We start from the raw sequence: 27,247 nt of genomic DNA, 5'->3' as shown, positions 1-27,247 counted from the left end.
AAAGCCCTGGGATACGTTTCTTTGTCGACTCGCAGAAGTGTTTATGTAATTAAACACTTCTGGAAATTGCTCAAGGGCATCGTAGACAATCCTTCAGTGCTCGAGCAGCTTCAAATGTGGGCTCCTGAAGGTGGATATAGTTCTCGGTCGCGTCCACTATTCTTGTCTGTTAAGTGTAGAACTGGAGCACTTGCCAACTTTTCTCTGGCCAAGGCTATTTATCTGCTCAATTCTGTCCATAGTAATATTGACATTTTCTCTTGCACTTAGGGAGTTTTGGTTCAGTTCGTATGGGACAATGCACACCTGTTGAGGTGATTTGTGTCTGTTGTTTTGTCTTGTTTATATTTGTATGTATTATGATGTATTAGTACTTTTGACTATCGTGACGCATTAGGTTTGCCTGTCAGGTCACGATGGCTATAATTTTAATAAATAAATAAATAATAATAAATAATATGAAACACAATAAAAATTGAAAAGAAAACATTTCCACTTCAAAATAAACGCAAACATAGCTTAGAATAACTTGAGAAATAAACGGTCCTTTAATGGTAAATTGTATATCGAAATTTCACAAGCAAAGCAATAAAATATTGTATATATGCTATCAGATGAAAAAAGTTCACCCAACAAAATCATCTATGATCGTTGTCATACGTTCAAGTTTTATACACTTTACCCTCATAATTCTTCTCTTTATATTACGTTCTTCGTTAGAAAGTTACAAAATTTGGGAAATAATTCATATATCTAATAATACGGCCGATTAATACAATATAAACATGGAGCTGTTTTAACACGAATACTTCAAAATTGCAAATAGCGGTTGTGGCTCGTTAAACGAATCCCTTATAACATTTTAAAAACCAGTTGCATGCGCAAATACAAATTGTGGTTTAATACCACGGAATACCTGACAATTCCACTACTTTGGTGTGCAATGAAAGCGTTCAAATATTGATACAGTTTTACGCTTTGATAATGGATTACGCGAAAATATTATTTTGGCACGTGTTTAAAATATATATATTTATTTAAATGATTGAATTTAATATATAAGCAAATTTCTTCTTCTACTCATTTATTAATATAATCATAGTGGTAATGAAAACTAAATAGTTAACCAATTAATAATTTTTATACATAAATTTTCAATGTCATATTTGGAAATTATATATAGAAAACTGCAATAACTCAGACATTAAATCTCTGACATCAATAAATGTCAAGCAATATGGCTGCAATACAGAATCTATTGGAGCCAATTATAGGTAAAGGGTTTATCTGAGATCGCCTTCGTGGGTTTTGTGGTCTGACACTTTCGGTACGTGACGTTGTTGGTTTCATGATTAACCAGAAATATCCATTCCGGATACATGTCCAGACAATTTACCGGATGACCGATTCGCTAATACCGGATTCGAATCGGAAATGAATCACTTATGAGGACTCCTCTAAAAGCAATTAATCATTTATGTTTTAGGCATATCGTAAAACTACGTCACACATTTTGTCGGATGTACTCATTATATGTATTTAATACTTTAAGTTTAATGACAGTCTAAAGGGTTTTTAAAAAGTTATAGATTTTGTTTTATTATATAAATATATGATTTTTAAATAGAAGTAGCTTGAGAATCATTGTCTTTTCACTTATTTGAAGAAGGATCTTGTACAAATATTGATATACTAAATTAGGAGGAAGGCGGTTTATATTATATAATGCTCAGGGTGGTTCTTAAATTAATGTTTCCTTCCGGTTATTATCAACATCTGGACTCTTTGCGAGTTAACGTAGGACCTTCTTCGTCACTCTGGTATATAAATAATTTTAGTCAAGATAAGAAATTACAAAATATATTATAAAACACAAAAAGGGTCTGCTTTTCTTGGCATCGTCATATTTCATTAAGTTTTTAAATTATTGTGGCAATGTAAAGGACTTCTCACAATGTTTTGCATAAATAGAACTCTTATATATATATTTTCTTATGTAGTTTGTGTCATTGTTAAATTCTGTTTATTGAACAAATATTATACAAAAAACATATAAAAATATTTTTAGACCAGACTTGATTAATTAAATATAATATTTTTGGGGTATAATTCAGAAAAAGCAAACAAAAATTTATAAAAAGATGGTTAAATCGTTGATTGAAATTATACTTTTCCGGCTTTTGGCAGTATTTGTGTCCAAAGGGGGTGCACTAAAATACTATGATTGTATATTTTAATTTTGGTATTTATTGCAAGTTTTTTATTATTTTTTTAATCATACTTTTATAAGTTAATAGAATAAAATATGATGATTGCAAAAATGCGTTTCTTTAAGATACTGTATGTACATATTATAAATTATTAGTATTGCAATAATCACCTTGACTTACAAATACTATTAATAAATCCATTTACTATATTTTAATATACTGTCTTACAAATTCATTAAATATAAAATATAAAAAGTAAGATATAGCATATATGTATATTTGGAGACGTTTAGGAAAAACAATAATGCACTGCAGCATTTTTAGACGTTTCTCAGGCATTAGTTAAATAAGGGCATGAGTAATTAATAATTGAAATAAAAAAACACATTCCCCATATCTTTTTTATAATATTAATTATAAATAATTTGTCACCAACCACCATTTTTTAGTTTAGTTTGGAAGGATGAAATTTTTTTTCTCCATTAATTCTGGTGTTACTCAGATATACTACAGATCTCACAAAGATGGGACATACCATGGTGGCTAAGTTTGCTAATGACCTCTGTAGAATTTACTTGGCTAAAGAAATGTAAGGCAAAAAGCAAATGAAACAAAGTATATGCATCTCTACTAGAACAAAATTGTCTTATTATTATTTTCAATTTTAAAGACATACAATTTTTTTCCACAAAAATACCATATATATTTTTATTTATTTATTAAATGAAGTATTTGATGTATTTGCAATAGATTAGTTCTAGAGGAATTAATTTAATTTCTGGTTTAACTTGTATCTAAATAAAACTTTATTAGCTAGGAAAAATCTATGTGAAACGGATCAAAAGAAAAACAATTACTTGCCCAAATTTAAAATTGTTTAAAATAGTTTCCAATATAAAGTTTCAGTTTTATTTTATTTAAAAAAAATTATCAGAAAAACATGTAAATTTTTCACAATAATACAATAAGGAAATAGTCATGCGATAATTTATTAGTGGACTTATTTCACATTTTGTATAAATATTTATAAGTTACATTTCTATTTTATTTTACAAACAACAAATATTTTAATCGCCTTATAACAAATATTTTAATCGCCTACTAAAGAAATATGTTCACTCACTACGAATCGTCCAATTTCCAACATAAATAATATGGCTTAAAATGATCTTAGTATAACAACACCATGTGGTAACCGCATCATTAATTGTATTACTAATACAATTTTCTTCTATTCGCCCCAGCTAACTTCATTAAAACGAGTCGAGCTTATTGTGTGTACTTGAGCTTTCATATTTACGTGACTTAAACTTGTCCCGTGAGTTGTTTGGTTTCGTGACCTTAGGGGCTTCAAACGTAATAAGACGAAATCCGGCACAAAGGGCCGAGACACAAACTTGCACCCGAGGAGGTCTCTTGCATTCGTGACCCGAGACATTTATATTCGCTTGCGAATATAAGTCACCGCGGGGGGCGGGAAGAGGGGAAATCAACCCCCGTGAATTTAGGGGTATATGTGTGTACCGAACCGTGAATTGAACGCAGATATTGTGTTATTGACGTTAATTGACGTTATGAAAATAATTATTAATATGGTTGCATGTTGTTTGTATTCTGACATTTAATGAAATGGTAAATGATTCGTTTGTAATTTTAATTTACATTTTTGCACAATAGATTCGTTCAAGCGTATGTTTGTTATTTTAATTTGTAGCAATAATAAATATGAATATAATTTGTGTACATGATTAGTATAGTTTATATATGTAAATAATTATTTTTTCAACTTTAGGAAAATATTAAATTTAAATATTTTCTCATGAAATGTTTAAATTCTATATTATTTAAGTAATGTATTAAAACTTAAGGTATTCTCTTTTCCACCCCACGTTTTTCATGTCAGCGACATACAAACGTTTCAATATTATAAAGAAGTCTGCAAGAGACGTTTTTAAGTTATTACATTATATCATATGCCATTTTTACACATGACGTCGTAACTTAAATAACCTATTTAATATTTCGCATTTTTATAATATTTTTCGATCAATATTTTTTCATATAAATTATAATGTTATTGTGCTTTTTTGTTTGATAATATTGATACTAAATATAAGCTAATACTTCGAACAATAAGACATAGTGTTAATCACTAATAATAGTCAAATTAAAAATAATATAAAAAACTAAATTTATTTCATAGGTATTCTTGGTTTAGAATCAGTACTTAACATTTGATCTTAATAATCAATAATTTTGGAGACAAATTTTTATTCTCTTTCTTTATTTTATTTTAAATATTTTTTGGGAATAGTGCGTACTTTATAGCTCAAGCTGTAAAAATGTATTTTAAGGTGGTGTCTCATTTTAGCAAAGAAACTTATTAAACTACGATTAAAATACTTAATCATAATTCAAACCAACCTTTTTATAATTTAATAAGGCAAGTAAATTCTTTAAATTTGGAATATAAGATTGGTTTAATAAGTGAACTCGACAGTTTATTAATATAAAATTTAATAAACTATAATTAATTTTCAATCAAACTCAGTTGATCAGTTAAAAATTGATTGTGGGTCACGCAGTTATAATTTTCTTACAAAGGATCAAAATAATTTGAATGCAAAACAAGCTCTATTATTTTTCGAGTTAACAAACAAACTTGACCTTTTTACATCCATAAATTATATTTTAAGAAGTAATATAATTTAATAATCAAATTTTCTTATTCCGCCTCTCCTACGTAAAAAGCCGCCCTTCTGTTACACAACCATCGACGAACCAAACATCCCTTTTTCGCAACCTCCTCATATTTTATTAAACGTTCGTTTTTCGGGCCTCGGGTAATTCGTTTTGAAACTTTTCGCCTTATTCATAAATATATACATACACATAACATCACAACTTCCTATAATTAGTTCATTAGTTTGGCCTTTTCGTTACATTTGTAAAGTGCTTGTTAACATATTAGTATGGCAGTTGCTTTTTCAGTAACATGAGTACTAAATTATTATATCTTTATATTTATTATTGGTAAAAGGTGTTAATTAAACGCGAGACCGCTGTTTTGATAAGGGTTAGACGAATTATTGGGAAAGATAGGCAATATAAAAGATTTGTTGTGTGTCAATCGAATATGTGCATTAGGGTTTCGTTAGTTAATATTACTTATTGTGTCAGATGATTCATGAACCAAAAACGAGTCATTATTGTTGTTGGCATCCAATAGCAGACTTGTTTGATAAATATTCTGTACATGAGTATTCCTAAACATTTCTTTAAAGCTTTGTTTTATACATTTTTAGTTTTTAGTATAGATTATGCTACTACTTAGGACTATGTTACGCACATAGTTTATATTACGTAAAATGTCATAATTCGTCAAATAATGATCGTCATCAATTAGCAAGGATTGCCGTTAAATCTGGGGTGTTGAGTTAATAAAAAAAATATTTTTAATCATATATCTTTAACCAACACTTAATAAAAATAAATGACCATAGATCGGCGTGAACAAAGACCATGTTGTTGGTATACTTAAGCCTGCAAACAGTGAATAAGGATAAACATTTATTTAGCTTAACAGTAGTATAAAATACGGCAACTTGTCTAAAGTTAATGATTTATTTAACGCACTATTTAGGGATGCACCATTTACAGTCTACTAAAAATACTTGTTATTTATTTTTCTTTTTCTTTATCATGCAAATAAAATGCATGAACTTCAAAATTGTAAAGTATTAATTAGTGCGTTTGAAATGAGAACACACAACAAAATCTTCCGCTGTTCTTTTTGGTTATATCTAACGATTTCACTTGAAGCAAATGGTCTTCTGTCAAAATGCTTACTTATAAACTCTCTAAGGGATGAAGTGCCGTAGCAGCTCTGCATCCCATAACAGTATCCATTGGATTTTAGCGTTTCGCAGCGGCAAGAAGAAGCTGCGGCGGTCGACTGAGTAATGTTGTCTAAAGGTCTTGCAGAGATTACTTTGGGCACTTTGTAGCCGAAGGACTGTTGCGGTTAACGAGCACACGAATGTGCCAGGTGAATAATGAGGTAGTAACTGTTTAAAACCTCGGCATTGGATGACTTTAACTTTGCACTAAAACCGACCAAATTGCGGCTACGTGTTGTTACTATGCAAATAAAAAAATATATTTTAAAGCGAAAGTTTTAGAAACTTCTGTTAACTTTGATTATACACGTGTATATTTTATTATATATAAGGGCTTTAAATTTCGAAGGATATTGTTAATATCAATATTGCTGTAAAATTTAATGATAATGCATAGGGAGTAATATGATTTAAAATTATGCAATTTTAAAATTAAATTTATAATTTAAATAATTATATTAAACAATAAATAAGAGTACATATAAAAAAATATACTTATAAAATACGCAAAAAAATAATATTATCAAAATCATTTTAGCTAAAAATTTCTTGTTAACTAATTGGTACGTTTTTGATCGTTTTTTAACCCAATTTTTTAACCCATTCATTTCTGATTCATTTAAAATGTGTAATTAACAGTGTCAAATTTGCACTACAAAATCTCAAGATCTTTTTTAGAATCTCCCTTTTAATGTCTAGCTTTCTAGAATAGTTTACGCCTTGGCGTAAATAATTTACCATAGCTCATATTTATATCTTAATCTTCTTATAAATATTAAAAATTGTTTTATTGTCTTTTTTTAATTTTTAAAATCGTCTCTATATACAATATTTATTTATATATTATTCATTATTTATACAAAAATGAAATTGCAAGATATATATATTTATTTATTTTAAATATTAATTTAGCTTATTAGCTACTTTTTACATTTAACAAATTTTAACTATTTTTTTGCGGATTGTCAAAGGAATATTATTAAAGAAATTAATTTGCCGTACATATTTCCCCTAACTGTACCCGTTTTCTTATACTTAACTATCTTTAATTTTTTTCTATTTCTAGTAATAAATTTTTATTTATCTTGATTTCTTAATAAATACTAATTAAAATACATAATAAAAATAAATACTAATTAAAACACATAAAACATATTATTTTCTAATTTATATATAAATACTTAAACATTCATCTTAAATTTTTTTGTTATTTAAGCATTCCAATCTATCAATCATACTTCTAGAATTAGTAAATCTATTTTTATTTAAGACTACTCTCATTGCCTTATTTTGTAATTTTTGCAACATTTGTACATCTTATTTATTAGGCATTGTCGTTTAAATAAGTTTATATTTAACATATTTTTCATTCTGGATAATATTTTTCTAGTATTTTTTTAAATTATGTAATTACAAAGTTCCCTAAAATTTAATTTTGCCTCTACAATCACCCCTAAATATTTCTTAGTTTCAACTTTTTCTATAATAAAGTTATCTATAACTATTTTGATATTTTCAATTACCATATTTTTATAAAAAATAAACATACATTTAGTTTTATTCTCATTTAGTTTGGGTACAATATTTTTTAACAATTTTTTATTATACCTAATTCATTATTTAAATTATGTACAGCTTCCTTATTATTATCATCTATGTTTCGTCCGCAAACAGATGTATAACACACTTTATTACATTATTAACTATATCATTGATAATATAAATATCAATGGTCCGAATTTAGACCCCTGTGGTACACCATAATATAATAATGACTCTTTTGAATATGCATAATCTATTTAACCTTTTTTTTTTCTTTTATTTTAATAATTATTAAACCATCTTAAAACTATTTCACTTATACCGATATTCTCTAATTTCTTCAACATTATATTTCTGTCTATTGTTTCGAAAGCACTCTCGAAATCCAAGAAAACTGCTCCAATGTTATTATTAATATTAATAATAAAGGAAACTTTTTTGAGTATAAGAAATTTTATACTTTCGCTCTTTTTTCGGATAAATACCACAAAACCTCGTTAGATCAACTTGTTAAATAAAATTAAATTGTTTGCTTAATATAAACACTTACTTGATGTTTTTAATACACGCAATGTTAACAGAAAAATCTACCTAAAAGTCGGTGAGAGGTAAAAATTTTAGAGCTCTATGTTTCACATACACACATAAGAATGTCTATATTTTAACCACCCCTTGTTTTTCTTGTTTGTTTCGCACATCGCGGTTTTTGTCGATTCACGTTTTAAAATTGAACAATTGCCGAATTCGTTCGGATCACTTTGCTAAAACACATTAATCAACGTAAAAACGTTTTGTGCCATAATACCATACACAGTACGTATAATTCATACCTACACACCCACACAAATACCTTCCCTTCGCATATGAAGGATGATGTGCCAACATAACGTGGAAACTTGCATGCTCTATAAATCAAGTGTCTATTCTGCGGTTTTCCAATGTTTCATATACACCATTTCGAACATCCTCATCTTCCAACATCCTATCTCGCTCTTTCGCTCCGGGAAAACGTATTGTTTGGCGCATAAATTCACCGATATTGCTATGTATAGAATATGAAGCGGTGGGACTCCGACATGAATTTTTACCGACGATTTTTTAGCACAGATATCTCTAATATATTGTATAAATCGTGTACGGAAGTTCCGGATACGTAATTCGTTACGTAACACATTTTTATCGGGTGCTCTCTGTGTTTGAGTGTGGCCTAGTTCAATATGTAAAATAAATCAAAGCGGTTTGTTGTGCTGTCAATGCGAATACGGATGTATTTTATTTTTGGGTATAACTTGCAGGCCTCCAAATTTTCAATAATGTTAGTACTGCTGCATTTAATATCACTCATTTTAGAATTGTACCTAAAGAGAAACACATATGCTTGGTTAAATCTAAAATATATAATCTACATACATACATATGTACTTCACTTGATATTTCTTATTTCATCAAATTATATTTTTCATACAACTACATCAATATATGGCTACCATATAAAAAAAATCTGATTTTGTGAATATTTTATTGAGAGCTTAAAAAATGTTTTCGAAAAAAAACTATTACTTTCTTAAAACAAAGTACCACCCTAAAAAGAACATTTTACATATAATTTTACTTATTCTAAAGTCTAAAACTAATTTCCATTCAGACAAAAAGACAATTGTGCAAAATCCTTAAGGATCAAAAAGTACATCAAGTTAGTTATTTCTTGGATTTTTTATGTATAAAAAATAAATATTCTTAAAATATGTTTTAAATTACAAAAACACTATCTATGACAATATATATTATAATAAAAAATAGGTAGTAACACCGATATTTTTTTTATAAGAAACAGACTTTTAATCAGCGCGTAATTATCAAAAATCATTTTGCTTTATTTCTTTGAAGCAATGACTTTTGGCGACCACTTTCTACCCCATGAAGGATAACGATGTTTCTTGTAATTTAATTTTAAAGAACTTTTAAAAGCTTCTCCAAACCACTTTAAAACTACCTTTTAAGAACGATGTGAAAACATGATTTTAATTTCATAAAACAACATAGAAATTGTAAGCTGTCATACGTTAGCTCTCTCATCACCAAGCGTTAGGGATAGCAAAAGTCTTGAGCCATGCCAGACAGTGGTTCTCAAGTCATTGATTAGAGCAGATAAGGCGCATTTAGACAAGAGTTTCCCAATTAAGGATACGTAATTAGTCAATATTTTCAATGCTATTCTTCTTGGCCGGCATTTTATTTTTATTGCTTTCACTAACAAGTGGTCCGAATCTGAGAATAAGACTAAAAAAAATTCTGACTAAGCAAAGGCAAACTATAGAGAAAGGTCCTCATTTGCGTATTCCGGGACTGAAATCCACGGAATAAGGCGAGGGTCAGCATCTCTTCGTTCTCTTGAAGACGATCATAACAAAATGCGCCAAACCAACAACACATTTAGATGGTGTATTTCCGTAGGTCTGCGCTCTTAGATAATGTGCTCCGTAAATTGTTTGTTTTTTGCGTTTTGAGGCCAAAGAGGCGCGACATTTTTGCTTAGCAGACGTAGGAAAATATGATAGTTGATTTAATATATACAATTTACCAATAATTATTATAGTATTGCATTAAAATGCGGCTCTTGAATGTCAATGTCTTCGCTGGTATGTCGAGTTGTAATTGTCGACTGGGCGCTGATGAAGTAACTTATCATAATGTTCTCTGGATGATCTTCTAAAGTATCCAAATCTCTATCCCAATGTCTCTCGAGAATCTGCCTCAATTTGCCCAAGTTTTATATTTATCTTCGAAACAACCAGGCAAAATTGAAATGACAAAATGAAAATCTTTGACAGAGTGTCGAGTTGTATTATTGTCGTGCTGTGATTTTAGTAGAACGGCTGATATTGTCATGATGTTTTTACGCATCTTTGAATGATCCGCTCTTATCTCTCGTGTCGATACGGTCTTTTGGCTCTTCTCTGCTTATTTGTGACTCCGTGGCGTCTCTTTCTAATTTCACACATATGCTGGTTCGAGACAGCATTGGAAAATCGCAGATAGAGATGTTTTAGAAGCAAATGCATCACTCCCTAAACACACCTGAAAACATGGTACAAATGGCTTCTTCGGCGATTGGTTACTAGTGAGTTAAAAGAACAGTAGTAATGTACGCAAGGTGTGCGTGTTTTCTTATAAAAAGAGTTTTTTATGTTTGTGCAATATATTTTTATTATTGGCGCTTGTGTTTTATGGTGCTGAGGTATATTTTCTGTTATTTGAAGTGTAATGTCTTAGTTTGTATCGGTATGATTATTTTTGAAGTGTGAGAGATTTCTCTTTTTATTGTTCAAGTAGTCGCTATGGTGATTACTAAATTGTGACCTATAGCATAAATGGTTGAAATTTCATTATTTGTTTATTAAGTGCTTTATATAATTACATAAATAACTTTTATTATTAGATTATTTTTTTTTAAATGATTTTAGCATAGTATCCACAGCAATCCATACCCATTACAAGTAAATTTAATTATTATTTCTTACGATAAATAAAATAGAAAAATACAGAACATGTGGACGTTATAATATTTAAAATAACTTCCATAGAAATCTCGAACACATATTTGATTAATTAATATAAAATGACACATTAAATAATATAATACTTAATCAGAAAGAAATTAACTAAAGCATACATTTAAATAAAATAAAAATTAAAAAAGAGGTAGTTGTTCTTTATCGTATAGCTAAAGTTAAAAATAAAGTTTTAATCAACACCTAGACACTACTATTTTTTTGCTATAATATATTAACAAAAAAAAAATTGTTTTAAGACGTAGAATATATGAGTCGATAAGATCGGTTTGGGTTTGGTTCCTTATTATTTTTAATTATTGCACAAAATTCTCAGTTTATAGTGTTAAAAATTGCCTGTTAAATTGTTTCCTGATATTTATAAAAAAAAACTCGATCGTCAAAAAAAAGCGATTTTTTTTATAAATAACTTATCAATTTATTAAAAAAAAATTTGACGTCATAGAGGTTTTTTATTATATATTATATAGAGAAATTATTATCTTTAAAAAACAAACCGCGCCGATTCCAACATATCAACCCCACAATTCATATATGCTAATGCGGTTGCAGAGCATAGCACTAAATTATATTCTTAGCTTTAACTCTCACAGTTCACCATAGATCTCCCACTAACGGTTATTAATCTCCATTCAGCCTTCACTGACCTATTATTTATTGTTAAATTACAATATCCGCAAATATTATCCTCATTATTTGAAACGTATGTTTACCGTACGCTATTTGGTTCAAACATTTTACAAGCCCATAAAAGCTTCCTGCAATTATATCCGACATTGTTTTATCTCACGGCCTCGCAATTAAAAAAAACACATAAAACGGACTAATCTACTTCCTGGACGTAACAGGTATCAAGATTAATACCGCTGGTGTGAGTTGGTACAAATTTATGGGGGTTACTATATATAGCATCTTATTTGCTTGTAAGCCGGTAGAGCTATCTCAAAATATGTGATTCCATAACCGCTATTTTTACGTGTACGTCGCGTAAAAATGTCTCGAAGACCGACGAAATGTTTTACGTGACAGATGAAACGTGTTGCTTCGCGCCATTGTCTTATGGTACGGGAGGGTGGCTTTCAGGTGCTGATGTAAGACAACTCTTGGACCGAGGCGAAGATACCTTGAACGTGAAAGACGAAACAATATGTTATATACGTGACGGATTATCCCATTAAAGTCATGCGATACGACGGAAGAAGAAACGAGACACCTTTTCTTGGATTTGAAGGGCTTATAAGGAGCATATTTTCGTAGTATGATTGCTTACTCTTTTTTTTACAAATTTGTGGCTGGATGCAAAAAAATCACTGTTAATTATTGTTAAATTAAGATAGTATAATAAACACGCATATCACATATGACGATTGTAACTAAGGGAGTTATTTTGATGTGATTTCATTTAAATCTTAGTGAAAATATATTTTTACTGGTAATAAATATAAACTATAACGTGTATTGTACATTGAAAGCATGTTTTTTTAATTAGGTTTAACTCACTTGTATACATGTTGAAGATATAAGCTATTTTAAAAAAATAATACCTATTTTATACAGGTATTTGTACAAATAAAGCAGAAAAGTAGGGCACATAAAAATATCTGTATGTTTATCTCTCAAAAGTTGGTTCTAATAGGTTTTAAAAAAATATTACTTATTGTAATATTTTGTCCTCTTTATAGTTAATTTATTAAATTTATCGAATTTTTGCTCCAAGTTAGCTCAGGTATCAAATCCCGAAGGGTTTCGCCCCTTGAATTATGTATCTTAATGAGTTATGCGGTCTATATGGCTTCGCCCTTTACAACCATATATCTTCACCCTATCTCCATCCCTATGACTTAATAAAGATGAAGAATCTGTTGTAACACATTTGGATCGAAAAATTTGGGTTGGAAATGATGTTTTTTTACAGCCAGGATGGCGTATTCTTAGTTTATGCCTTGGTATTGTATTATACTTTATTCTTGCTTATATATTTACGATGTGAGCAAATTGCTTTAACTGGACCATAAAGCAGTGTGTTAAATGTAATCTCGCCCCATCAAAAATTCTTGGGTCCAAATTTGATCACGTCTGGGATGCACTCGGCACGTTGATCTTCCTGGCGACGTCTCGCTTGTTTTATGTCCTCGATGCTGTCGTAAATAATATGAAAGTGCAGTGTGCACATAAAATACATATTTGCATATATTCGGAACGGTGCTCGTGCCAAGTTAAATGATATATTTCGGTCCGCGACCCGGAATTTTGGGACACCCCCGGTTAAAGATTTTACTTAGCGCATTGTTTTCTTTTGCTCTCGTTTGCATTTTCTGTCATTGATATTTATACTAACCGTAAGTTTTGTAATAAGTAACATAAAAAATAATAAAAACTACTGGAGATGTGCAACATGGCATTATATGCTATATTCTATAGTGGGAGTGGGAGTCGACAAACTTTTATGTAAGGAGCCAGATCATAAATATTGTTCTTATAGTTTTAAATTTAATTTGTAAAGAAATCATATGATATATGCAACAAAAAAATATTATTGAAAACATTTTTTATTTGATAATATTAGTCAAATGCGGGTATATATTGTTAAAAAATATTTTAATCGCTTCTCTGAGTTAAGAAATATCAATAAAACTCATTGACTTAGCCATCAAAAAAAAGTCAGTTTCGTGACTTTTTAGGAGCTGACGACGGTTAAGTTCACCGTTAAAAGAACTGGTTCAATTACACATAATAGATTGAGATGTTTCCTAAAAAGTACCTACTGGTAATTAATACAATAAATATTAAAAGGCTAGCATTTTCCCGGTCCTCTTTTTTTCCAACTAATTTTTTACCTGTTCCGCGTTTATTTATAGGATTAGATGTGACACATTTTAGTCGAGTAATGATTGCTAATTTTTGATTTATTCAAACATAGCATTGACTGCTCAAATAGATAAAACTATTAACTCACTTATTAGATATTTTTTTGCGGACCTAACCCTTTAATTAAACATATTATTTAAAATTTGGTTAAAATGCTTAAAAAAAATTATCAAAAAAAAAATAACCACTGGGAGAGGCTGAAAAAAAACACTCAAAAGCATTTGCTATGATATTTAATTGGCTATTGATGTTACTCGCAATGTGCTCAACCCATCTAGCAACTGTGCTCTCGGAAATACTCCTGAGCATATTTCTTCAGCTGAAAAAATCAAACATGACTTAAATTAATCACCATCGGTAAATAGCTTTTTTTAATTAATGAATAATTAAGTCAAAATTACTTCAATTGTAACCTTATTTTCCTTTTTTGTAAAATATCTGTTTTAAATCTTCCAAATTTTCTTATTGATGCTTTTTTGCGAGTGTACATATTGTGCTTAGTCTATTAATGAAGACAAATATTGCTTATTTATTTCAATTAAATTAAGACTATGTATTAAAAATGTTTAATGTATTTTTTCTTAAATTTTTCTATACTTACAAATATTTTTTATTGTATAACTTTACAAATTGTAAAAAATGGAAGTGAGTATGAATATTGTGCATTAAATGTGTCTGTATGCTATTGTACTTATGTTTATTTTTGAAGTAAATTTTATAAAAAAGATACCCTTATTTGTATCCTTGTGCTATTTTGCTGGGAGTATTTGAATACGATTAATTGTATTTTTGACGTAGCATCTACTCAATGAAACACTTTTTGAAGTTGTTAATGTAGATAATTCATAAACTGTGTGTCCTAAAGCATTGTAATCGCGTCCCTTATTCTTGACCATCACGGCCAAAACATCAGCACATAAGATCGAGATATCTTGCTTCTCATGAACTTTTTAAAGTGGCGGTGTCAACAATATGGCAATAATAAATGTATATAATTTTCACATATTATGAATTATATACAATTTACACGCATTTCTTAGAACTAATGGGTATGTTTGGTATGTAACTTTTTTATTATGGGCATGGCTTCAAATTAATATAGGCTATTTGGCTTCTCAAAATGCTCTTTAAATGGTTTATATTTAAAAATAAATGTTCACATAAGTATGGTTGACCTCTAGATATAGTAAGAATAGCAACGATAATTTTTTAACTGATCATATGAATTTGAAAGGTATTAAAAATCATTAAATCTACTTTCTATAGATTCTGTAGAGCGCTTCATTTGTGTTGTGAAATTAAATTTTATTTTTTCTTTTTCAGAAGCAAGAAAAGCAGTCCTTTAACTCTTTACTTAAACTCAGCAATTGTATTTTAAAAATGCTTGTGTCAATATCAAATGGTCTTTGATAATGAGCGGATTTAATACAAATGCTAGGGTTGGTTTACTGTTTTTTAATTATTGGTATATTTGCATTAAAATATATTTTATATTTAATATTATTGTTTTAAAATAATCAGTTTTAATGAGGGCATTGCTTTTTTAGCGATATTTATACAATTTTTCGAATTGAATTAATGACCGTTCTCTAGTAATTTATTTTCGAATGAAATTAATTTTTCGTGCATCTTAAATGTAGTGTCTCCTTTTCCTTGTGTTTTATGATTAAACAATTTATTAATAGTATGATATCTACCATGAAATGTAATTTTTGTAAGAACTAATCTTCTGTTAATTTTGAATATTATTTTTTTAATTATTATTTTTTTTTTTTCAAGAAACGCTTTAAATCATTACCTCTTGAAAGCCAACTCACTTAGTCGTGGAGGAGAAAGTCTCGATATCTATTTTACTTTAATAATTTTTTACGATGGTGGAACGCTTTTGCCACAATGCTGTTGGTAATCTTAATAACCAAATTCATACCTTTTACAACTTATTCTGGAAATATATTTGAACATACCGCTTCTTAGTGAATCGTACAATAGAACGTTAGTACTTTGTGATCTTTTCTTTTTTTTTAAATGGGACAAAACTTTTTTACACCTGTCATACTTTTGTCCCCATCGGTTGCAATTGACACAATTTTACTAAATGATCATTTTTTTTTTCATGCATTCAGACATAAACAAACAATCATACTATTTAGAATTATTTTATTTAATGTTTGAATAATAGATTTTAATAATATTAAAAAAAGTATTTAACAACCTTAGTGACCCTATAAATACTCAAATGCAACTTTGCAACTTAATGTGTTACCTACACCACCCTATACATTCAGAGTTAATAAAACACGCGCAATTTTCGCCGTATGAATATTTCATAGAGTGAACTTTTTTCGCGACGCCGTTTATGTTTTTGAGCGCGACGCGTATACATTTTCAATTAGGAACTAGAGCTTTAGGATTGCGTCATTTCCGCTCGACGAACGTATGTATATATGTATATAAAAGCAACGCGTTTACTCCATACCATATAATTACAAAAACAACAAAAAACCTATCATCCGAACGAAGCAATGTAAAAAATGTGTGAATATACACTGGCGAACTCGTACATACAAAAATCCTTTTAATCCAACATATTTTTACTGTTTGAGTGTTTTATACGTATCACTAGTCGAAACTCTAAAAGATCTAAAGGTTATTTTATGAAAAAAATAACATTTGCTATGTATAATATGTAATGATAGCTTGGCGTGAAAGTTACATATTAATATCTTACCTCTACCTTAAAAAAAATGGTTGAACAATGTAGTTTAATTAATAAGCTCCATATCATAACGACATATTGTTTACACTAAATATAAAAGTTTTTGAACAACTAATGTTTGTACGTCCAACATTTGTTGCGAGAAAAACAACTTTTTAATTACATATCTAGCCTTTTATAATATACATTTTCGTTTATTGCGTCGCTGCGAAAGAGCTTTAATATTTCGATGAAAAAAAAACAATTTTCTATTGAAGTCAACCGAAATACCGCGATATCGGTTCGATCCTTTTATTTCTCACTCAAACGCGAACAATGGACCGCGAATTCGACCTTTTTTATTATACGACATCGACTCGAGCGTGGTTTACGACCACTTGGCGGTTCATTGGAGCTTTTGACCGGCTCTCTTCTCAGCTATACATTTTTATTATAATATTTATTTATTGTTATTTACGAACATACAAAAAATATATATTCACGGAATGACGTGAAATGAATGAATGCATTCTTATCTATGTACGATATAAAAACGTATAATAATACGTATCCATTGGCCTTTACAACGGCGAAGTTTCGATTGTCGGGAAAACGACGCTGGCCTTTTGTAGTTGGGAAAAGCGTTTGATTCTCTGTCAAAAGTTTCGCGTCGGCTTCATCCTTTTGTTAACGCGATCTGACTGGCGTTTACGACTTTATCTGAACCAAGTTGGCGTCAAAGATTTTGGCAAAAACAATGCACCACGTAATACGTTATTTTATATTTTTCTTATATATTTTAATAAAGTACCGGATAAGATAATTTCATTAAATAAATAGCAAAAGCACCGCCTTTTATATCAAGTGTCATGCGGTCACATTTTCCAGAGCCACTTTCTTGGCGAAATTCCTTTATAGTTTAGGTAGAAATATTTTTAATAAAAATGCTTCTGCTAAGGACTTGAGAGTGACGTTTGAGAAAACTCACGCCAAGGTTTTACAGGAACCTGCTACTTAAAATAAAACACCTTCTATAGTAAATAAAGCTATAACTACATTTGCATATTTTTATTTTTTTTATTACAATTTAAAGGGGTTCCAAATTAGTTATAATAGGCAATATAAAATAACAAAATATGGTACACACTTTAAGATCCCACATATTTATTTTTAGATCATCAAAGCTGTCTCTAAAATTATGTTTATGTTTGGAAAGCTTGCTGACAAGCTAAATATTTTATTTAAAAAAATGCAGAAGAAAATCCAATGTAAATTAATTAAAATAATAAATTTAAAATGTTTTATTTATATTATTATTAAGTGTTTCAAATACTTGAAAAACAACTTTCGATTAATAGTATACGTACAAACGTATATTCCATTTTTTGGTTTCTCCAACAAGCAGTGTAAACGCGTTAAAAGCGCCCAATAAAAGAGTTCGCCCGCGTATTGAAATAATAGATAAATCAAGCCGGCCCTGCGCCGTTTTCGGACACGTCCGAACTGGGCGATGCTTTCGATTTTATTTTTTTCACTCTTCTCTTCTCTTCTCTCCACGCCCAAGCGAGGGGACATAACTAACGGTTGACAAACGGCCCACCGTTCCGGTGCCGAATAGTCAGTCGTTAGCGAGCGAGACAAATAGTCCAGATGAGGACTGTTCGAAGCGAGAAAGTCCCACGAATATATACGTGATTTATGGACACGGGATCGGTCGGTTGTTCCGCATAGATTTTCCTAATGGTCACACCCCGGGCGCTAAATCAGACGCGCTCGCACTTAATCACAATTACGATGTCGAAGTGCGCGATTGACGCCGGGTAAAAGGTGATAAAGATACTTGGGCAATTCATTGCTGATCGGATTTGATTATTTTATTAGGATCTTATATAGTTAAGTGTATAGACAGACTATTAAGAAACTAGAGTTAAATTTAGGAGTAGCTGTATTAAACATTTTTTTAATTTAATAAATATTAGAAACAGCTGATATCGTCTTATAATTTTAATACAAATATTGTCTTTACGGTAAATTAACATAAAATAGAATGATCGTCAGTGTGTGGTTTTAAGCATTTAAAAACCCATTTTTTAATTTATACAGTGTGATTAGCTATATGTCACATGGTCGCAATAACGGCAGGTCTTTTAGACCACGGACTAGAGTCTCCAATTCGAGTAATCGAGTACTCGATACTCGAGTATTTTTGTCTATTTTTCAAGTACTTGATAATCGAGTATTTTGAAAATTACTCGATTAATACTCGAAATTAAAAAAATTTGAAATATTTCAGAAACAAAAATAACTTTAACTCGCTCATGTAAAGGTTAACGTCTTGCTTTTATTTGGCGTTTATGCCCGAAGTCCCGAGTTAGAGCGGTTACTATCAGGTATAATTTTTTCATTGTTCCATAGTTGCATAGTTCCGGTCGTCGGCTATGTTAGTGGGTACGACGGAGAAATTTCTTTTGTGTTTTCTGTTCGACAGTCCCGACTTATCTAATTTATGGCAATGAATAATATGAAATATCAACAAAAAAAATTTAGGTTTTATCACTATGCAGTTGTAGCGTAAAGTGTTGTCAATTGTTTATACTGATCCCTCAGCTTAAAATATAAATCAAAACAATTGTGTGTTTTAAAGGCATTTAAAGTAAAGTCAGTTCTTTGCGAACCGTTTAGCTCTAGAGTGAAAGAGATTCACCCAAATACATCTTCGAAGGATATAGATTTAAATTCTTTGCATTAATCAGAAGAAGTAAAATATTGTATATTGTTAAGAAAAAAAATCTATTCAAGAAGAATTACAAAATGCTTTTTTGTCAATAGTCGAAGGAAATAAGAGAAAAGCAGAGAAGGGAATGAAAGAAGAGAACATAAAAAGAGAGTTCAAAAAATTTTATAACTATAAAAAGCGAACAGATATAAATTAGAAGTTTTATCCAACGCGTAAATGACAATAAGACTAACATCAACAGCAACGGAAAGGGTTTTTTCCATAACGGGAATAATAAAACCAAAGTTTAGCAGTAATATTAAATTCGAGACACTTTTTGCATTATTGTTTTTAAAAAGTATGTTCGTGAAGTTAAAATAATTGTAAAAATTAACATACTAAGTATTTTATTTTTTAATTTTATGTGCACGAATTTGAATAATAGATATTTTGGTACATTTGGTAAATACTCGAAAGTACTCGAGTACTCGAGTATTTTAAAATTTTAATATTCGATACTCGAGTAGTTGATGGTTCGAGTAATTGGAGACTCTACCACGGACATATAATAACTATTTTATTTTTTTTCAGGTGCAATGGGTACAACAACAGCACGAAAAGAAAAGGATAAAAAGGGATTATCAAGACCAATACAGGGGTTATCCATGGCATGCGGCTCCAGGGCCAGCAATTGTTACCGCGCCGCTGCACAGAACCCGGTACAGAGCCCTGGCGGCTCAAAACATTTTTCCGGACCCGTTATTCAAGGAGCAATGGTACCTGGTGAGTATTCTAAACTTTTTTTTTAAGAGTATCTAGAGTTTTTGATTTTTAATAATTTTTAATTTCGATAGTAATTTATTATTTTTTACTTTAAATTATTGAAATAATAGAACCAAAGTAAAACACAAATATTTAGCATCACACCATTAAAAGTCAATATATAAATATAAAATACCTAGTTTATTTGAAAACTGTTTTACAGGACAGGAGTGGCGAATTTATTGTTAGTATCGTCTTTTTAACACAAAAAATAGCCATAAACTACCTATTACATTTCCGAAATATTCAGCAGTTTTGACTTATTGTCGACAAGTGGGTAAAAAGGAGCTCTTAGTAAAATTAAAAGCGAAATTTTATTTTGCTAATTTTGATCCTTTTATCGATTCTGTAGTTGGTTTAACTAATAGTTCATAATTTAATTGATTTTGCAAAATAAAAAAGATCAGAAAAATAATTTGATCTTCCGTGTGATTATTTGTCATACTCATTCGATTGTCGTTTTTTTTTTTTTTAACACACAAATATATGGCTTACACACTGAATTTTAAAATTTATAGAATTTCCTTAAATTTGCATATTTATAAATAAATAATAAATAAATATAAAAGTAATAGAAAAATACTTTAAAACAGTCAATTCTGCATTAGAAAATAATTTGCATTATTTTATCGATTTAATAACTTATTCGAGAAAAAGCAATTGATACAGCCATAGATTGCTCGATCGACTTTAAAACATCTTTTATTGACTTAATTATTCTTTAATTTAGTTTTTGCAACTGTTTCTATCTTACTTTACATCAAATAGCAACATTAGATTACAATTAAACATGTAACTTGTATAAATGTCGCTCTAAATTTCGATGAAGAGTTACTAATCCAACAGCAACATTTCTCTTTAATATGGTAATTTCAATTTCTTATGGAAATTATATGTTTACTTTTTTGATAACTCATGATTTACAAAAAATAATATTGATACAAAGATCCATTTGAGAAAAAAACACTAAATACCTGAAATAATGTTTATACGCCTTGTGCGAATTTAACCGCAGCAGTCTGACACGCTCACACCACTAAGCCGCAGCGGGCAAAGCGAACTGGCAAAATACCTATAACGTGCTTTGATAATAATTAAGATTCATAACAAACACGATTACCGGTTGTGAGTATTTTGATACGTGGTTTCGCGATATTCTGCGGTTGACTGGTTGATCAAAATAGACTTGTTGGCCGGGGCTGCTAACAAATACTTTTTAAATTGAGTTTAAAATTCGAGCTCGTGTTTTAATCTTTAACAACCGAAAATTTTAAAAAGTTAAATCGTAGACAATGCTTTTCTCAGTTATTAAATTGCCAGACGTTTTTAATTCATAAATTTATTTTGTAAGAGTTAATTTATTAATTTCATTACATTTTAAAAATTGTTTTGTGCCATCTTTTATCAACTTTAAATATTCAATGAAATATTATGCCTTTTCGCGATATTTTCAAAGATGTTTTCTTAGCATAAACATACATATCTATATACTATTATTTAATATTACGTGACAAGATTTTTGTCATACAGAATGATAATAAAAACAAATACTAGTCTAAACATATGCTTTAAAAGAAATTATGCAAAAAATATTTTGTCTGTGTTTTGGATAGAATACTCTAGTTTTGCACCGGGTTTCCGAGTAGGAGGCAAATCCGAGAGTTTGGCATTTCATTAACGATGTCTAGATTGGATTGCATCGCGACATGGAAAACAATGACGCAACGTTGCACTATTGCTACGGAATCCGTTTTCGCGACATTCCGTGACACACAATACGGTCTGCTCCGCTGCTTATTGTCGACGTCAAGGAGATGCAGTACTTTTGCCGATAGACTATACCCACTTCGAAGATACTCTGGAACAGACTTAGGTGCACGTAATTGTAACTTTGAATATTCGCATGACTATATACCGTTGCCCTCTTCGTGGAATCAAACAATGAAACTAGAATTGAAATCAGGCGTGATTCTCTTTGATCGGGTCTAGGGTAGGTTGAGTTTAATTACGATAATTAAAACGATGTAGTACGTACATATGTATATTTTAATCACACCGATGTACAACACTATGGTAATTGCCAAAATAATAAAGAAAACAAAATTAACGTCCATCAAACTGTTAGAATCGGCACCATATTTTTCCAACTGCCTGATACATCTTGAATCTGCCTTTAAAAGCCGATCAATTAAATACTTTATACATAGTACATTATTGTTATTAAAAATGATACAAAAATACAACTCTTTAATATACATAGTTTTATACATTTAAGTAGAAACCGTATTTTACGTCGTGATATAATATATAATATTTTTTTTAAATAATATTAAAGTTAAAATAATTCAGAAATATAATAATTATTTTGGCAGTACATTTAGATGTTTTTAGAAACGATGGAATAAAATATCTCGTATGGATTTTGATATGTGTCATATTGGTTGCTAAAAAGGTTGCCACTGGTTGTTTTTATATTAGTAAAAATATTCCATTAATATTGACCGGCCGTGCGATGCGTCGCACTGCATTCTGAAAACTTTTCAAACTTATTTTCGCGTCACTCGCTCACGTAATATATTATTATACGAACGAGTCCTGGCAAAAGACGCCGACTCCTGCCAACTCTTTCCGCTCCTAATCTCGACCAACGTCGGAGTGTGACGTCACGGGACGCCACTGTGTTTGCCCTTTTGCAGCAGCACGTTCCTTTGTTACTCTTCGCGTAATAACATCACTATCTAGCACACAGGTGCAACGTGTGTGCTATGCCTGAAAATTTAATATTCAAATAACTGTATTTATTATTTTATTTTCAATGTCGCACAGTGGTCGATTTATAAACATAGTTAATAAACAATTTTATATTTAATAAAAAAATAAGTTACCCATTAATTAATTAATTTATTCAGTGAAACGAGTCTTTTTGACAAATTAGTGGTGTAATTGTAACTAACACAAATTAAATCCATAAAAATATTTTAATTTATACCATGAGGTTATAATCTATATTTAAAAATTTAGAAATTAAAACCACATTGTGTACTATTTGTGTTCTATTTTAAACTGTACAGATAATTTATTGACCTATATACTTCTGTTTATTTTAATTTTGAAGACCGCGCACAGAACCAACGCGTTTGTTTTTGAAGTTAGGTTCTATAATAAAAACATAAACATTCATTTTTATAAAATATTAAATATATATCTGTTTTCTTTTGACTATAAAATAATTTTAAATTTGTTTATTATTTCCTATTTTCAACATACATTTTTAATACACATACATTTAATTTTATACTAAGTTAGTTTGTAAGAACTAGTTGTAAATATGATAGTTAAGGCCAAGAAAAAAGGTTAACGGCCACAAACGTGAGGTTAGAATTGCTACTTACCTTTACCAATCCCCTGATAAATGTATAACCGACGTTTTTTTTTCTTTTCTTCGTCTTGGTGGTAATGCGGAGATGAAAATATTTTATAAATTTTTAAATCATCGCTAATACACGCTCATAATCTAATGCAAAACACACAAAATTTCGCTTTTCGCAAACTTTTCAAATACCTTAGAAGTGTATTAAAGTTAAAATATTCGCCGATATAGTTCATTGGGTTATTGCTATCGCAACGAGCTCTACAATGCCGTGTTGCGCAACGTACTCGAAAAAAACCCGTTAAGAATTGATTTATTCATTGCTTTGCAGCTATAAAGCTTGCGTATGTATATATTATATATTTTTCTTACACCCTTTTCAAATGTTGAATTGGTTTGTATTATTGACTCACTATGATACGCGTCAAACGCACGCTGTATTTGTAAACTGAAAATAAAAAATATGTATATCAATAAAACGCACATCACACAGTACATGTCAATAAAACATTTCAACCTGTGATAGTTCGAAATTGAAATTTGATACGGTTTATTTACACGAGTTTCATGTTACAGAATAAAATTAAACATTGAATGTTACAGTATTTTTTAATCAAAAATATATTCATTCGCCTGCTGCTATTTATGTATTATATATAATTGAGAAACAAATAGTTATTTTACACCATGTTTTGTGTAAGTTAAACTCTCGTTAATGAGGAAAAGTTTTCAGTTTGTTTGCAAAGTTTGACTTATGAAAGCACACAAGTCACAGTTTCTATATATAATATACAAAAAAAATTATATCTTAGTTAAAAATAAAAAATAAATATTAACAAGCAAAAGTAAAATGTATCTTAATAAATTACATATATAGGCCATTTAAAAAGTTTCCAAATTTTATTTAATACTATTTTTTAAGCGGTCATGATGCGGTGAGTTTATTGATTGATTTTCTCTTCAGTCTTTATTGACGCAACATGTACAAATTATTTTACATAAAGGGTCACTTTAGTGGATGAAATGAAAATCGTAACGAATTCTCAATAACCATCGAAGTGCCTCATGCATAAAACATTTTATGTTATTAATTCGATAATATCCTCTGCGCAAAATAGTCGGCAATAACAAGCTTTATACGGGGCGCGTATTATTATTATACGGTGGGAGCTTTTAAAATATTTCAAAAGCTCTCGGAGAGCGAACGAACGAGGGAGAAATTTAATACGGAAATGGAAATATTTGAGAAACGCGATTCGGTCGCGTATTTACCAATGATGAAAAATAAACTCCGGGCCGAGAATGGAGGCAATACATTCTTAGCCCGGTTTGTTATTCAAAACGCATAGGTTCTCTTGAAAAAATCACCAGTCCGGATAAGCATTCAGAGTGAACATAAAGACAAAGCTTTTGGGGGTGAATTAATTAAAAACGAATAGGGGTAGCGAGTTAATAAATGACACGGTGCCTTAAGGGTAAAATAGGTACACTGGGGAAAGAAACAGACGGTCATCTTGTTAGGATTTTATTTATTTAATAAAGAGACATCCTACCACGTCTTATGTTTAATATCAGTTTAGATTAAGTTACGTTAACTTACTTTTTTAAATATTTCTTATCTAGAATATAAAATTATTAAATACCCTAATAATGGATTTATGTTTAAAAAAATTATACTCTCGCTTATATGCATTTATGTTACAAAAGCTGCAGTGCCATTTTTCTGGTGATATATTGGTAATAGGCATACGATATGTTACTATTATGTAATAAATTATTATTATCATATAGTTTAATATAAACTTATTATAAACAAAAAGTTAAGCTCATGTACATTTTTTTTTAATTCTAATTTTCATTTCCGATTATTAACTTATTTATATTCGTATATAAAAAAATTAAATTTTTCTTATGAATTTTTAAATAAAGAGATATGGGTATTTTTTTTATAAAACATATATAGTAATAAAACGTTCGTTACAATTTGTAGAAACAAAACTTTTGGTTACAATTTAAATGGAAAAAAAACGATAAGCGATAAAGACAATGAATTTAGTGTTATTTTAGAAGATTTAAATAAATACCTAAAACCAGTTATATGTGGTCTTAAACCTTTAAATCAATATGTGTTTTGGCATCTTGTGCTTATATTTAAGATAAATAATCTTTAGTTTTAGTAAAATTAATACTGTAACTACTGTTATTATATAATGCCCGATTTTTTCCTATTGAATTAAAATTTTTACAAAATTATTTCTGATGCAGACTTCTAACCTACTAATCTTTAGAACCGATGACTACGACTAGATCAAACTTAAATTTCGATATGTACATGAAAAGCTTTAACATTTCTTACTTCAGAGGTGATAATTTAATTGTCAGTAGCTCCGAATCCCCAGTAAAGTAAATATATATAAATTCTGTTAAAGTAAATAATTATAATTGTTAAAAAGTGTATTCATATTAGAGTTTGTTATAGGTTTTTGTATTTTTTATAAATTATTCAATGTTTCTCAGTAACATTAGTTTTATTTATATTTTTATTTTTTAATCTTAAGCTGGAAAATATTTATAAGGTAGCAACCTGTACTGAATTTTAATGAATTTATTTTCTTGTTTTTGATATCTTTTTATAAACGTTTAGATAAAAATAAATAAAGAAAATTGTACATAAAACGAATTTGGCGGCGCAGCAAGAAATTTTACCATAATATGCCATTTTACCTACAATTAAAATTCTACAATTTAATTGCTTACTTTACTTTAAAGTTTCTCTTCAGACTTTTACGGTTTTTCATATGTTCTTGCACTATTTATCAAGGGCGCTAAAGTCTATTTGAATCTTCTTGAATTGTTATTAATAGATTTTCTTTGACTTACTGCATACCGCACTTATGGTAAAAATAATAAACCTTTCTAATATTATTAATATATAACTGATAATTGTTTCTTTATCAAACATTGATATTTCTTTATCAAACATACGTGATCAGCATGCTGTTTTGGCAAATTTTTGATGTGCATTACCAGCAAGTCCCTTTCCAACACCCAGAAATTACTAACTAGAAAAATAAAAATATTGCGTGGCTAGTATTTTTAAAGCGATAAGCAGCCATTTACCATTTTCTTGTTACGAAAAGTAGTCGTTAATAGAATTACAGTTTTTTTACAGATAAGCTCCTAGAACATTGTTTAAAGGTATATATTATTATTTTATCATATTAAACTAAAAATAATTGTATATTCATTAAACGTAATGGTTTAGTATTACAATCAATAGCTGTTTAGATATTCTGATGGCATTTGGAGCTCTTTGTATACCCATGCTTAAGCATATTCTCGTATATTTTAATAATGCACAATTTCAGCTATACCAACACAATGCAATATGTGCATTTCTACAAATTTATGATATAGCAAAGTAGCAAAGCAATTTACAATAACAACAAAAACAAAGAGCGGCGCGTACTGAATTCATAAAATGTAGGTGTTTCGGACTCAGCATTAAAATCGGTGGTACAAAGTTGAATAAATCTGAGCGGTAGCCACTGGT

General features: G+C 29.6%; 1 protein-coding gene across 2 annotated transcripts in view; it reads left to right on the top strand.

Moving 5' to 3' along the window:
* Fur2 (furin-like protease 2) overlaps nucleotides 1–27,247 on the top strand; it is a 92,896-nt gene that overhangs the window by 4,635 nt on the left and 61,014 nt on the right. For both annotated transcript variants that reach the window (XM_088188854.1, XM_088188855.1), the window contains exon 2: nucleotides 20,094–20,285. The gene's annotated coding sequence lies outside the window, so the exon portion shown is untranslated. The remainder of the gene's footprint in view (nucleotides 1–20,093; nucleotides 20,286–27,247) is intronic.

The sequence above is a fragment of the Plectrocnemia conspersa genome, unplaced genomic scaffold (genome assembly GCF_051122295.1).
Source record: "Plectrocnemia conspersa isolate PC_06_02 unplaced genomic scaffold, ASM5112229v1 ptg000007l, whole genome shotgun sequence".
NCBI lineage: Eukaryota > Metazoa > Arthropoda > Insecta > Trichoptera > Polycentropodidae > Plectrocnemia > Plectrocnemia conspersa.
Note: the sequence above shows the minus strand (reverse complement) of the source record. Positions and strands in the feature narration are given on the sequence as shown.